Source organism: Phocoena sinus, chromosome 1, assembly GCF_008692025.1.
Source record: "Phocoena sinus isolate mPhoSin1 chromosome 1, mPhoSin1.pri, whole genome shotgun sequence".
In the NCBI taxonomy this organism is placed as follows: domain Eukaryota; kingdom Metazoa; phylum Chordata; class Mammalia; order Artiodactyla; family Phocoenidae; genus Phocoena; species Phocoena sinus.
In genome coordinates, this window is record NC_045763.1 from 22131587 (window position 1) to 22147559 (window position 15973).

The window sequence follows — 15973 nt, forward strand, 5'->3', positions numbered from 1 at the left end:
AAAGCAACCTTCACCCCAAGAACTAGCAGGGCATATGGCTGCCCAGCTCAAGATCATATCTTCCAGCCTCCCTTGCAGCTAGCTGGGTGTGACCATGCAAGTGCTCACCATTGGAAAGTGACTAGAATTGATATGAGCATCACTTCTTCTACATCATATCCTAAAAGGAAATGTTAGCCATCTATGCCCTCTTTTCCCCCTTTCCCACAGGCTGGGAATGTAGACGTACTGGTGGAGAGCTTGCTTCAACAATGTTCTAGGAGAGGGCAGAGCAACAAGATAGAGGGAACCCGTGTCCTTAAAATGACCACGTGGGGCAGAGCCACTTACTCACCACTGGACTCATGCTGACCCACTCATAGGCTTAAAGAGATAAAACAACAACAACAGCTATTAAACAAGATATGTATTTTTAGAGTATCCTGTATTTTTTTATCTCTTTATTAAAACAGCTATTCCGTTCCCCAACTAATATAGAAAACAAACCACATTATACTAATGTTTGTCATTAATAGTTGAAAAGGGGGTTGGAGCTAAGCTGAAAAAAGAGAAGAGTCAAATAAGTGCTGGAATAGGAGAAGATGTTTTTGTAAAGAGGTCTTGGAAAATACAAAGGCCTTCATTACCGGAGGAGGCACCTGAACTATTAACAGGCAGGACATTCATAGAGCTTGGTCAGAAGCCCTGCTGGGCTCTGCTTTGACCTAGAATGGAATTAATATGGTAGGGGCTGAATCTAAATAAAGACCAGGGTGAACCTGAACAGTGCAGCCTGAATGGCACAAAGACCCATCATTCAAGAAGGGTCTGTGCAGCTATGAATTAGGTGAGAGGGCCATCAGTCAGGGCCTTTAGGTTGGAAGCAACAGAAGGCAACTGTGACTCTCTCAAATAAAACAAAACCAAAAAGGAGTTTATTAGAAGGACACGGAGGAGGTCAAAGAATCTAAAGAAGACCTTGAGAGCCAAGTTCCAGGAAAGAACAAGATCCAGGTAAGCTCTGGGAATCCCACTGGCAGAAACTTCTAATTTCCCAGCATTAGAAGTCAGAATCACCTGGAGGGCTTGTTAAAACAGAGGTTTCTGGGGCCTACCCCCAGAATTTCTGATTCAGCTGATGAACGGTGGGACCCTGGAATCCGTATTTCTAACATTTTCCCAGACGCTGATGCTGGTGGGCCAGGGGCCGCATATGAGAACCATTTTTCTAGGTAAACACATCAAATGATTCAGCACCGACTGCCTTCCATCTCCGTGTCCCCACTCAAGCTTCCAAAGTCCTGAGAAAGTCTAGTTGACTCAGAGTTGAGTCACTGCTGTGGTCAGAGGGATAGAGTCCTGTGACTGGCAGCCCTTTGAGTCTCACATGGGTTGGGGGCAGTGGGGGGCTGGGAGGGAAGTTCCCCAAAGGAAGGCTTGCTGGTCAGACAACAATAGAAGACGGCCAAGCTGAATGCACAGCTCTCAACATCTGGAGCAAGATCTGCTGCGGCAACTTCTCTCAGCACAGACAGTTCCGGAGGAGAAAACTTTTTAAAAAGAAAAGAAAGAAGGGAAGGAAAATGTGGACTCTTGGACAGTTATCTTTATTCAAACTTCATTCTCTTTTCCAGCCCAAGATAGGAGACTCCTGCCCCCTAGAGGCCAGAAATCAATTCCACAGCCGTCTTGGTGACTTAGAGCAGCCCCGAGGAGGCAGTGGACTTTGCACTGGGGACAATTTTGACCAGATAGGCCACTGCCCAGGACAACGTGTCATCATGCATGCTGTAGCTTTTCTCAGCCGCAGAGAAACTGACACCAACAGATATTTCCTTAAAAAGCCTAAACATATTTTTGCATTATATTTTATATGCTCACAATGAATTTTTTCCTTCAGAAAAACTTAGAGAAAAAAAAATTTGTTAACCCAAGTAACCAAGCCTATACTTCTGTAAGTCTGTATTGCTGTCTATCAGATTTTCTTAAAATGAAGCTCACCTGAGCTTATAAACCAATATGATATGATGATTTAACATAGCAGCATGGAGTGTGTTAAAAACATCACGTTTGTATTTACACAGCAATCAATGTCATATGCCATATTAACAGGACAAAGGACAAAAATACATGATTACCTCAATAGATGCATAAAAAACATTTGACAAAATCTAATACTCTTTCATGATAAAAACACTCAACAGACCAGGAAGAGAAGGGATCTTTCTCAACCTGATAAATGTCACCTACAAAAACCCCACAGATAACACCATACTTAATAGTGAAAAACTGAATATTTTCCCTTAAGATCAGTTGGAAAGATTACTGGTTGCCAGGGGCTGGGGGAGGGGGAAACAGGAATTTACTAATGGGTACAGGGTTTCTTTTTGGGGTGATAAAATGTTCTGAAATTAGATAGTAACAGTGGTTGTACAACCTTGTGAATGAATGTACTAAAACCCACTGAATTATTCACTTTAAAATGGTAAGTTTTGTGATATGTGAATTATATCTCAAATAAAATTGTTATTAAACATATATATTTACATGGGGGCAACTATTGATTGTGTAGCTAGAAGTGGGGAGAAATCCCATGATCCCTGGAAACTTGTTTGGGACAGAAGGAGAATTATTTGCTATAGTATTCTCTTTAACTTCCCAAAAACTGGTTACAAGGGAGCCCAGTTGAAGAATTTAGTTTTGTTAAAGAAAAAAAAAAAAAAACCCTATAATTGTCAGGTATACTTGCTCCTTTGTTTCAAAGGGCACTTTAGTGTTCCCTGGGTCAGTTTCAGCCTGAGGTTTAGCCTGGGGTCTAGAACAAAGAAGAAAATACTTCACCTTATAGAGTAAGAAGTTTTAGAACAGACTGCTGGAGACTAGAATGGAGCTGGAGGCTGGAGGAGATGGTAGCAAGCTGACTCCCAAGGAGGGATAGAGCCCGAAAGAAATTCCTCTTGGCAGTAATGGCCCATGAACTTTTAGGACAGTGATGTCTTATAGATAACTCTAAGTGGGTGCCTCTACTGTGCTGAAATTCTCCCTGTGTGTCACTAAAGCCTCAGTAGAACCTGCTAAATGTTAGGAATACTTGGAGAAATGAAGGAATCAACAGCTTGTCCAGAAGGGGCTGAGAAAGCCTGCCAGAAAAAGAATAACACCAAGAGTAACAATGAGAAACAAATTATTTCTTGGGCTAGCCTGGGGGACGTGGCTCCGAATCCACTCAATCCCTTGGCTAAAATCACAGGAATTACGGGGAGAGGCCTGGAGACCAAGTTAAGGATGGTTTTGGCTACATGTAAGAAAAAACCCAATTCATGATCACTTAACCAATAAGGAAATATTATTGTTTCACAGAATGAGAAATCCTAGATTAGATTGGCTTCAGGGCTGGTTAATTCAGTAGTTTAATGACGTCATCAAGGGCCCAAAGTTCTTTGCCTCTTGCTGCTCTGCTATCCACAGCTGTTGGCTTATCTTCAGGCCATCATAGATCCAGCTACCCTGATTGCATATTAAAGTGAATCCATGTATTGATTAGAACGCTTTTGATTACAAACATCAGAAATCCAACCTAGATGAGTTTAAGGAAAATCGGAATCCAAGGGGACTTCAGGCATATCTGAATCCAGGAGGGCATCAGAACTTTCTTTCTTTCCATCGTTCAGGGTTATTTGACTCTGCTTGGCGTCACTCTCAGACAGGAGATGGCTGCTGGCATGCCAAACCTTCAATGCCGTGTATCTCATGCTGAGCGTGAGAGACAGAGACAGAGAGACCTTTTTTCTAATGTCCATTTGACAGATTTCATGAAGGGATTCTGATGAAGTCACCGGCCCATCCCTATCCCTGGATCAATCACTAGAGACACAGGACAAAAACCTTGGATTGGCCAGCCTTGGGTCTTCTGCCCACCCCTGGGACTTAGAGTCAGAACCACCCAAGCCACAAGGACTGAGCTGCATTTGGGGGAGGAGGAATGCTTCTCCATTGGAAGACAGTCTGAGCAATGAAAGTGTGTCTGCCATTTGCCAGAAGGCTGTCAGACATGAGTACGTGGGATTCCAATGCGAACTAAGGTTTAATAGGCACCCTCCAAGAAACCAGAAGGGAAGGGTGAAAGGAACTGGAAATTTTGGGGGGCCTACCATGTGCTTTCCCAAGGTCGCAGAGCTAGGACATGGCGGAGCCTGGATTTAAATCCATGCCTTTTTAGTTCCAAAATCCATGCACTTAGCACTGGGGGGACTGAGCAAAGGCAGAGGGGCCACGACAGAGAAGAGCTGTGCTGTTGAGACAGAGAAAGCTGTCCAGCAGACACCATGGCAGAGCACTTAGCCCAGTCTGGATATGAATCAGGGAAGTCTTTCTGGAGGAGGAGATATTTGAACCGAGGCTTAAGGGACAGTAGGTGTTTGTCAAAGGAATAAAGGAGAGAAGCAAGAAAAGAGGTTGTCTGGCTAGGCAGGGGAGGTCACAGAGGCCAGAGTTTCGGCTTTGGACACTGTCTCCATGGGATAGGGGCTTTCTTATCCTGTCTCCTCCCAGCTCTGCCCCCATGCCATCACACCACAACAAGCCATCCTTGTTCTGACAAACATAGTTATTCAAGTGGGGATTTCCGGACATATTCTCATAGTGGTTGGGACAGTGGTCTGTGTTCTGCCATCTACATCCTGTGTGATGATTACCTAGTCATTTCCCCTCTTTGGGATAGAACTACCTTATCCATAGAGTTGTAGCAGGCAAATCGACTGTGGTGATGGTTGTACATATCTGTGACTATACTAGAAACCATTGAATTATACACTTTAAATAGGTGAATGTGAATTCTATCTCAATAAAGCTGGGAGTTTTTTTTTCATTGTAGTGGGCACGGTGATGGGGAAAGTTTGGCCTAAGGGCTGCAGAGCTGTTGCAATCAAGGCTTTGTTATTTTATAGCCAGGTGGCTTTATGTACATTTTTCTTTTTACTTTGTCTCTCGGAACCTCATTTTCCTCATTGTAAGAGGGGAATTATGTCTTTATCTTGTTTAGGTGGTGAAGGAACAGATGCAGTCAGGGGCTGGAATGCTTAGAATTCTGGTTCCATCACTGACAATCTCTCTGTGCCTGCACAGCCTCATCTATTTGATGGAGATAATAGTACCTTATTTATTGCATTGTTGGGAAGATTGTACACTTTGATACCTAGAGTTGATACCTATAAAGTTCTTAGACCTATGTCTGGCATGTGGTTCAATAGTTCATAAAAATTGTAGCTAGTTTATTATCTCTATTTCATATCCTGGATTCTACTTGGGATCTTCTAGACAAGGTTTAATTACCCACCCAAACCTAGTACTGGACTCCCTGAGGACAGGGGATTCCCCATACCTGAGCCTTTTCCTAAAGGTAGCACACAATTCTGAGGGTGGTCTGCCAGCCCATGTTCCTCTTTTCTAAAAATGCCTTTCCCATAGAAGTGGGCTTCAGCAGTCCCCAGCCATAACTGAATGAATAGGGGTGGATCCCCTCATCCAAGCTGGACCAGTCAACTTCTCTCTTCCAGATATTTGGACTCTGGAATGTGTTAGCAGGTGATGCTGAAGCTGAGAGGTGACATTGGCTGGACAGCCATTTTGCACCATGTGAATGGGAATGGCAAGAACTCAGAGAGAGAACCATGGAAGACTCACAAAGAGTGACAAGAAACCTCAGAGGGAGAAGGAGAGAATGGTTCTGCCAGGAATCCTGGTGCATTTCCATTCAGTCAATCAACAAATTTATTGAGCACCTACTATGTGCCATGCCCAGGGATATAGCAGTGAACAAGAGGACAAATTCCTGCCTTCAGGTACAATGGGACACCGCTGAAAGGTTTTGTACAGGGAAACAACACAATCTTATTACATTTTTAAAAGATCGCTCTGGCTGTTGTGTGAGGGGGACAAAGGAAGTGGGGGGGTGGGGACAAAGGAAGAAGCAGAGAGAATGTCTTAACCATCCAGGCAAGAGCTGAAGATGGCTAGGCTAGGGTGGTGTGGAGGGAGTGGTGAGCAAAAGTGGGAGTCTGGTTCTATTTAGAAGTTTCCAGTTCCTGGTTCTAGTTCCTCATGAGACCTGTCTACCTCCTGCCCCCAAGTGTTCATCTAGATTTCCCCCTTCCTTCCTCCCCCATGATGTTTTTCTTGCTTTGGCTAGTGTGTGACAAGGATTCTGTTATTTGCAACTGAACCATTCCTGACTAAGACACCTTGGCTCTTCAGGCTGGTCTAATTCACCACTGTCTAGAACATGACCAGTTTCATTTTCCCTGTGTTAAGGAAAGTGTTTTCTCTTATGAGTAACCCACATAGGAATTAACAACCTCCAGAAGGAAACTTTTCTTCCAGAGAACTTTCAAAGGAAGCAAAGATTTATTTTGTGATGTGAGAAAAATGCTTGTATCATATGCCGCCTCCAGTTATGCCCACATCAGATAAGGGGACAGTATAATAGTAACAGCTGCTAAAATATGGAGCTGATTATACTCCAGGCCTTGTCCTGAAAGCTTTATACGTATTGGACTTCCCTGGTGGTGCAGTGGTTAAGAATACGCCTGCCAATGCACAGGACACGGGTTCGAGCCCTGGTCAAGGAAGATCCCACATACCGCGGAGCAACTAAGCCTGTGAGCCACAACTACTGAGCCTGCGTGCCACAACTACTGAAGCCAGCATGCCTAGAGCCCGTGCTCCGCGACAAGAGAAGCCACCGCAATGAGAACCCTGAGTACCGCAATGAAGAGTAGCTCCCGCTCAACACAACTAGAGAAAAGCCCACACCCAGCAGCGAAGACCCAATGCAGCCATAAATAAATAAAAAAATAAATAAATAATATTTTTAAAAATAATAATTATTTTTTAAAAAAGCTTTGTACATATTAACTCATTTAAGCCTCAGAGCAACCCTGTATAAGGTAGGCTGTCATTGTTCTTATTTTACAAATCTATCATTGCTCCCATTGTACAGATGGGAAAACTGAGGCACAGAAGGTTCAGTAAGTGTCTAAGATCACAAAACTAGTAAGTGATAGATCTGTGATTCAACCCAGGCATTCGAGTTCCATGCTCTTAGTCAGTGTTTCTCAACTAGGAGCACTGATGGCTTTTTAGGTGGGATGGTTCTTTGCTGTACAGAACTGTCCATCTCACTCTTGTGGTTAGTTTAGTGTCCCTGGCTTTGTATACATGAACTCAGTTTAATCCTCTTGATGACCCTATGAGGTAGGTATTGTTATTCTCATCCCCATTCTACAGAAAACTGAAACCCAGGGAGGTTCGTAGCTTACCCTGAGTTACCCAGCTCATAACAGGGGAAGCCAGCATTTGAACCCAAGCAGTCTGACTCCAGGTCCTGTGCTTTTAACCATCCTGCTATCCTGCCTCACTAAGACTTAACAGACTAGACTAGGTATGGGGTGCCCTGGCCAGATAGGACCTTAAGTAGAGTCCAGCAGGCCTTCAGAGTGGGCTCGGCAGCTCAAAGGAGCCACTCCAGGCTAGAAAGGCAAAGACTGGCAGGAACCAGTGGACCCTTTCCTCATGCAGACTGGCCAGCAGGTAAAGGGGAAAGTGGTATGATTAGAAAAAGTCTAACCTGTAAAGGACACAGCCCGGGAACGGGATAATCAAGGAGTCGGTATCAGGAATCCACAGCAGAGTGAGGCCAAAGGAATGTCAGGAACGCTGGACTGCTGGGTGAGTGCCTTGTCTTCCCCCACTTGCTTTTTCTTCAGCTCCTCCACTTGCAGCTGGTCCTTCCCTTAAAGGTATAAAGTTGCCAGGGACATCCTGGGCACTCCTTTGCCTGTAACTCTGTACTTTCAGACTCCCAGATATGCTCACACATGGCTCATGGCAGGGCTAATTAGTACCATTTTGGATAAAGCCACTGGTGGCTAATACCAAGAATCAAATCTTCTGGCTCTATAATCCCACTCCAAAAATAACTTGACAAAAACCGAAAGCCAGGGGCCTGGAGATATTGGTGGCTGCCATCCCTGTCCTTGTACCTTTAAGCCAACTGCACATCACAAGCTACAGAGTCTGAAAAGCAAAATTGTGAAAAGCAGGACACCACCCAGGACACCCACTGCCCATTGCCCAGGACACCGCCTCACTTTGTTTTGTTTGTTTGTTGTTTGTTGTTTGTTTTTGCGGTACGCGGGCCGCTCTGGACTCGCAGGCTCAGCGGCCATGGCTCACGGGCCCAGCCGCTCCGTGGCATGTGAGAACTTCCCAGACCGGGTCACGAACCCATGTCCCCTGCATCGGCAGGCGGACTCTCAACCACTGTGCCACCAGGGAAGCCCATTTTGGATTCAACCTTCTCCTCTTTAATTGAAGTTCAGCTCTGGGGCCTGGCCCTGACCCTTAACTCTGACTTCCATTTTCTGCCCTTTGAACTTGTGGGGGATTTTAACTCAGACTCTCTGCTCTGGTTCCTCTTATTCCTGCCCGCTTCAGGAGGAATGCCCCATCCAAGCTCAGATCTTTAGGACCTATGCCTTGGTGAGCAATCACTTGTTTGCAAGTAGAAGAAACCCACTCAAACTAAAAAGGAAGAACGTAGTGTGAGAGCCCAGAGGTCTTACAGAACCCAAGGTCATAATTGCAGTCATGTAATAGGATGTTGAAACGGGGCCTTTCCCCGCCTCTGTTTCTACAGAGATGCCGGTACATGGATATCATATCCCAAAGTGAATGTGAGGCTACCTCCTACATAGAAGTTACAGAGGAAAAGTATAGAATCAGTTTTATTACCATTTTCAGACCTCTCAGCCAGATCAAAGATATTAAAAAGTGGTCCAAATGCAGAAAGGTGAGATTTGATGAAGAGATATCTTTGGAGAGAGCCATTGTCTGTACTGTTGTTCCCACCATCTTACCAGCCCAGGGTGGAAGGGAAAGAGGTGGAGAGGAACAGCATACATTATTTCAAACCTAGGGAGACAGTTCTTCAAAAGCAGGCTGCCTCTCCACACTGTGGCCTGGGGCCTGACTTCTCCCTAAGAAACCCTGAAGATGAGAGATGCCTCACCAACTACTTGGGCAACACTTAGCAAGAACTTTCCATGTGCTAGGCACTGTTTTCTGTGCTTTCCCTGTATTAACTCATTTAATCCTCCCAACAACCCTGGATGGTTAGCGCTGTATTTTGAAATGTGATGCTCTCACTCACCAACAGATTGTGAATATTTTCCCATGTCAATAAATATTCTTCTGCCACATGGATTTAATGGCCACATGGTCTTCCTTTGCACAGCTGCAAGCCCTCATGGCTAAGCACATGGATTCTGGAGTCAGCCTGCCTATTTTCAAATCCCATCTCTTCCAGTTACATATGGTAGAGGACCATTTTTAGAAAGGAAATGAATGTATGTAACCCGTGACTTGGCAGCCTGGATGTCCCCCACATTTCCAGCCCACTAGGGTCACCTGTCACTGCATTAATATTTCTTGAACATCTAGCATCTTCCAGAAACTAGAGATACAACAATGAATGAGACAGATGTATTCCCTAACTTCAGAGAGTTTATACTCTAGTAAGGGAGACAGGTAGTAGCCAGTAAAAATGCCAAAGAAGAATGCAAAATCACGTAAATGATAGATTCAATGAAGTGAAAAAAGCAAGGGGCTGCTGAGATGGAGCAAACAGTAATTCTTGGGAAGTTAAGTAAAATTGGCTTGAACTCCCAGATCCTGGAGAGTGGGCGACTCAAGAGTCTCTCTCAATATCTCTAACGATGTGATGGGGCATGGAGGACAGTGGATCTATGGCTTCTGGCCTACTCTAGCTCCACTTCCCTTCTCTTGGTTACTTAACTCCTTGTCATTTGATAATTTCCTGGGATGAACAAGCAGGACATCAAGAATCACGATGCTGTTTGTTCTTGGATTAAATCCTCCTCGTCTCAAGACATGTTTTGCCAACCAAGTCCTTGCAGGTCTTTGCAAACCCATGAAGCTTCTCTTTGGACATTATCTCGTCCCAACCTCCCTCTCCCATTTTACAGATGGAGAAACTGAGTCTCATCATCTTCAATAATTTTCTAGAGAAATTTCAGCTTCTCCTCTGATTTGGAAAGTTTTCATGAGAAAATGCATATTCAAAGAGACATAGAAATTGATCTGAAAGTTCATCAAATGTTTATCTCAAGCTGTTAAATCATCATCATCATTCAGGGTACTTCTACATTCCAGATCTACAAGTGTCAAAGCCAAGGGAACTGAACAAGCTATATAGAAATGGATGTCTCAGAAAAGAGAAGTAGCTGCAGTGGACAGGAAGAACAACATCCTCAATTTTCAGGATATTTACAAAGTGTGTGTATGTGTTTTTCTTTCTAAGTTCCCTCTTCAAAGAAACGATCCCGCCTCAGTCCTGATGAACTTTTACTTATTGGCACACCCTGTTCACCTATGCTGTGAAAGGAACAAAAACTAAGTCAACTATGAGACACTTAGAATAATTATAATGGTCAGTGCTGGCAAAGATGTGACAAAACCAGTATTTACACAATTTGCTGGTGACATTGTAACTGACATAGCCCTTTTAAAAACATTTTTTTTAAGATGGAGAGCACAATTTTATTCTAAAAATAGATTTCAGTAACAATGAAATACCAAAAGCTGGTCATTATAATAAAAAAGGTAACAGGAATTTGCTTTAATTTTTTTCCTGAAAAATACAAAATTATCACTATAATATACTGCCAACTCTCATTTATCTGTATTTGAATTATTCATTTTATAGATTATCCAAGCACATTTTAAAATCATAGATTGGATTCTGCCTAATATTTAGACATATACCTAGATTGATTTTATCCTCAAGTAAACACATTCTCAAAGAATGCAAACAAAATTGAACATTTGCTTAAATAAACATAATTAGGAAGATAAAGTGATGTTGAGGAAATGTTCTCCAAAGTGAAATTCTGGTTTGCATCACTGTTTTCCTCAATTTTTGCAGATAACCAAAAAAAAAAAAAAAATGGCTGCATTGAAGTGCTGGTATTTGAAAGTAACAAATTATACAACTTATATGCAGAGGAAAGAGATAACTAAATTATTTCAAGCACAGGAAACTTTATAGGCAAAAAACGACATTTAGTACTTAAAAAGTGGTTTTAGGGCTTCCCTGGTGGTGCAGTGGTTGAGAGTCCGCCTGCCGATGCAGGGGACACAGGTTTGTGCCCCGGTCCGGGAAGATCCCACATGCCGCGGAGCAGCTGGGCCCGTAAGTCATGGCCGCTGAGCCTGCGCTTCCGGAGCCCGTGCACCACAACGGGAGAGGCCACAACAGTGAGAGGCCCGCGTACCGCAAAAAAAAAAAAAAAAGTGGTTTTATATCTTCAAAATGCTAAAGAAACAAGTATTGAAGAAAATTTCAGAAATGTTCCACATTGTTCTGACTGACTTGAAGTACTGAAATGTCAAGAATGCAGGAGACAAAAGTTAAATTTAAAAGGGCCCCATTACTATGAAATATATCTTAAGTATATTTTCCAAAGAAGTGAAAACAGTGGTTGAAAGATCAGTTGGGGCAACTTACCTATCAGTCACATCTCTTTTCAAACCAATGTAACCACATGTGTTTCATAATGTTTTCTCCACACCACATACGTCCTATCATATCCATATTTTGGATAATTTTTATCACACATATTCATCATATCAATCAGCCATAATGCACAGTGAGTAGAAATGATCCTTTTATACCAAAATTCTTGATATAATATTTTCAAAATGCTCTTGAAAATTCAGAGAATTTTCATTCTCTGAAAATTAAAAGCTGATCACAAGAGTCACCTTTAATTCCTATTAAATGTAAATGCATGTTCATTATGATTCTCAGCTCCTTTTTGGACTATCAGAAATTGGTGCGATTTGCTTTAACCATCTAAGATAGAAGAAATACTAACAGTATTCAGTGTGACTGAATACCTTTTTTTTTTTTTTTTTTTTTTTTTTTTTGTGGTGCGCGGGCCTTTCACCGCTGTGGCCTCTCCCATTGCAGAGCACAGGCTCCGGATGCGCAGGCTCAGCGGCCATGGCTCACGGGCCCAGCTGCTCCGCGGCATGTGGGATCTTCCCGGACTGGGGCACGAACCCGTGTGCCCTGCATCGGCAGGCGGACTCTCAACCACTGCGCCACCAGGGAAGCCCTGAATACCTCTTTTGTCAAAATTTGACCCTGAGTTTTGAATGCTCCAATATAAACTATAAAACTGAAAACATTGCAAAATACATTGGCTAATATCGGTGTCCTACAATACTGTGCTTTTTCTCTCCATTAACATAATACATCTGGCAGTGCCTCCTCTTCAGCAAGGGAGGGAGAGGAGCTGTCTGAAGGAGACCCACATAAGGAAGTAGGATGCTTCCTGTCTTAAAAATTCCTGCTTTAAAACTTCATAAGAATCTATTCCAAAATACACTGGTGTTTTTGTACAAAAATGCTGTCTCGGGCTTCCCTGGTGGCGCAGTGGTTGAGAGTCCGCCTGCCGATTCAGGGGACACGGGTTCGTGCCCCTGTCCGGGAGGATACCACGTGCCGCGGAGCGGCTGGGCCCGTGAGTCATGGCCGCTGGGCCTGCGCGTCCGGAGCCTGTGCTCCGCAGCGGGAGAGGCCGAGACAGTGAGAGGCACGTGTACCGCAAAAAAAAAAAAAAAAAAAAAAAAAAAAAAAATGCTGTCTCCCCAAATCTTTGAGTAAAATGGACAGTGAATGAAAATGCACCATTTTCATCCTGTAGGTTTAGCAGCCCCACAATCCCTGGCTTGATAAACACAGCATTCATCAGTAGCTCAGAATTCTAAGTTTTGTTTTGGAAATCATATGATGGGCTTTTTTTTTTCTTTTAATTCAAGTGTGTTTCCATTACACCAAACATTTCTAGATATAGAAAGCAGCTCTACAGCTCTTAAAAATATTCACCAAATATGAAATTAACAGCTAAGTATGAAATGAAGCAGTATGCAGTGATGACAATATTCTAACGGTACTGAATAATCCAACTTATTATTTAATACTGACAACTAAGTCTTTAAAACATTAGCATGTTAAACATTGCAATTCACTGAAATTATATCAACTGTCATGGAATGCTCAAAAGAAGTTATTAATAAAAATACAGCCTCTCCAACAGCTCTCTAACAGAGTTAAGCCCAGGTATTGTTTCTGGGTTTATCTGGGTTTTTTCTGGGTTTTTCGTTTTTGTTTTTGGTATGTGTTTTGTTTCTAAACCATGTACTAAGTTTTGGGAATTACCTGGTGGTTCAGTGGTGGTTAGGACTCTGCACTTCCACTGCAAGGGACACGGGTTCCATCCTGGTCAGGGAACTAAGATCCCACAAGCCTCGTGGCAAACACACACACACACACACACACACACACACACAAAACAAGTACTAAGCTTTAAAACATATAAAATACTGATGCATTCTGAAGAGACATTGAAACTAAAATTATGCTTAAAACCTGGTTTGGGGCTTCCCTGGTGACACAGTGGTTAAGAATCCACCTGCCAATGCAGGGGACACAGGTTCGAGCCCTGGTCTGGGAAGATCCCACATGCCACGAAGCAACTAAGCCCATGCGCCACAACTACTGAGCCTGAGCTCTAGAGCCCGCGAGCCACAACTACTGAGCCCACGTGCCACAACGACTGAAGCCTGCGTGCCTAGAGCCCGTGCTCTGCAACAAGAGAAGCCACCACAATGAGAAGCCTGCACACCGCAACAAAGAGCAGCCCCCGCTCACCGCAACTAGAGAAAGCCTGCTCACAGCAACAAAGGCCCAACACAGCCAAAAAAAAAAGTCAAACCAGGGACTTTCTTGTCAGTCCAGTGGTTAAGACTCTGCGCTTCCACTGCAGGGGGCACGGGTTCCATCCCTGGTCGGGGAACTGGGATCCTGCATGCCGCGTGGCAAAAAAACCCCAAAAAGCACACACACACACAAAATCCAAATCCTTTTTGCCTTTAGTAATCGTGAGGAAGCTTTACACATTCATATAATACATTGTACATGATATGCACTGGCTTGTTAATACTATTTTCAAGAAGAGAATATTGTTTTAAACTAACAATAAAACAAAGTTAACTGACTGGGCTGCATCAATCTTTCTTCTTTCCGTTGGTTCTTGGATTTCCTTAAATGATGGCATCATGTTCACAGACGGGTCTATAACAAATGCCTCTTCTTGAATAGTACATTTTGCATCCAATGTAAAGCATAGATTAAATTCCATAATTTAATATAATACTACCAACAAAGCTGCCAGTATCAAATTTTAATCTTTTATTTTCTTTAGAGTTAAGAGTTGCTGTAATTGTTACTGATGAAGAAACAAATTTTACGTAACTACTGTGGGTTGTAGTCATTGTGGATGTTGATTGACATCCGGGATGTTTTTCGAAACACTTGTTATTTTGGGTGTAGACTCTAAGGTGGCGGAAGTTATATCTGTTGAGACCCCTGTTGTCGTTTTAGATGTTACTATGGGTTTCACGGCGGTGACTGTCCCATTCTTTGAGACTGAGGAAACTGGAGTCGTTGATGGTTTCATAACGCGGTTGGAAGATTCATTTGCATGGCTGAAAGCCACCCGTGGGGTCTTCCCTATTGAGTTAGCATTGGCGTTTTCTAGAGACAGCGCTCTTTGTGCTTCGCGACCCTCTGGGTCTGTGCGGTCCATGGCGGCCTGCGGCAGCGGCAGCGCTAACCTGCATCACCGCCCCAAGTTGCATCACCGCCCAGACACCTCGCGCCGGTCCTGCTGTTCCGAGAGGAGGACATGGCGCCCCACGTGTCCCCAACTGAGGTGGCCATTGCGCTGGTGAGAGCAGCCACTTTGCTCAACTGAGCCCCGCTGCGCGTTTCCTCTCGCCGCCTGTTCCCTCCCTCCCAGTACGCCCCCACTCCCCCGCTCCCCCAACCTCCCATTTCCCCTCACCTCCCCCCACCCCCAGGATCACCAAATAGGGCGCGGGTGCCCTTTTAAGAGAGCTGGGCCCTTTTAAAAGCAATCTGGCAATCTATTTTAGGAGGCGGTAATTCCTCCCCTGGAACTTTATCCTAATAAAATCATCTAAAGAGACAAAAAATAAAGTAGCAAAAACTTGAAAACAACTTACGTATCCAAGGTGTTTTGAGTGCTCACTTTGGGGCAAACTCGTGTTATACACGAGACACAGATGATCTCATTTAGTTCTCAAAACAATTCTAGGCAGCATATGCTATTTTACCCCTCATATACCAAATGGGGAAACTGAAGCTACAGGAAATACTGTGGTTTGGCCAGAGCTCAACAAAGTTAAAGCTGGGGTTGGAACCCAAGCCATCTGCCTCCAGAGTCACATGCTTCACCACTGCATTTTGCTGCCTCTGCCACGTCTCTGTCTTTAGTGACCCTTTGCTTCACTGCAGTTTCCTGTTCCCAGACCGATGTTGATATCTTGATCTGATAAGAGGCTCATGAAAAGCTCCCACAAGGGCTGACAGGTAGTTGAGGAGTGATAATGATATAGAGCTCCTTTCCCTTCTTCAGAGCTGTGTGGAGAAGGGGCAGTGAGCAGCCATTTCTGGAGCCTCCAAAATGCGCTGGGGTCTGTAGATAGGTAATCTCATTAGAACCTCCCAGCTCCATTGTAGGGGATCATTAGGCTCTTTGACAGGTGTGGAAACTGAGGCTCAGAGAAGGGCGGTGACCAGCTCAAGGTCACACAGCAAGAAAGTGATAATGGATCCAGAATCCTAGCCCAGAGTGTCTGATTGTAGACCCCACCCTCCTTCTCCCGGCTGTCTCTTTGACAGAGACTCAAAATATAATTACTGTAGTGGACTCGGCATGGGGAATGTTGGGCTGGTGCAGGCGGGGAGGATGTTTGGTAGATAGGTCTAGGGGACACTGACCCAGCTCCAGTAGCAGATCCAGGACAGGAAGTTAGGCAGTCCCAG

General features: G+C 44.0%; 1 protein-coding gene across 8 annotated transcripts in view; it reads right to left on the reverse strand.

Moving 5' to 3' along the window:
* EYA3 (EYA transcriptional coactivator and phosphatase 3) overlaps positions 1–15255 on the reverse strand; it is a 144054-nt gene extending 128799 nt beyond the window's left edge. For 3 of the 8 annotated variants that reach the window (XM_032629330.1, XM_032629323.1, XM_032629279.1), the window contains exon 1: positions 7604–11200. The gene's annotated coding sequence lies outside the window, so the exon portion shown is untranslated. Of the gene's footprint in view, positions 1–7603; positions 11201–13282; positions 13299–15150 lie in introns of those variants that run through there. The other 5 variants (XM_032629298.1, XM_032629277.1, XM_032629351.1 and 2 more) reach the window with 5 other exon arrangements.
* Positions 15256–15973: the final 718 nt, after the last annotated feature.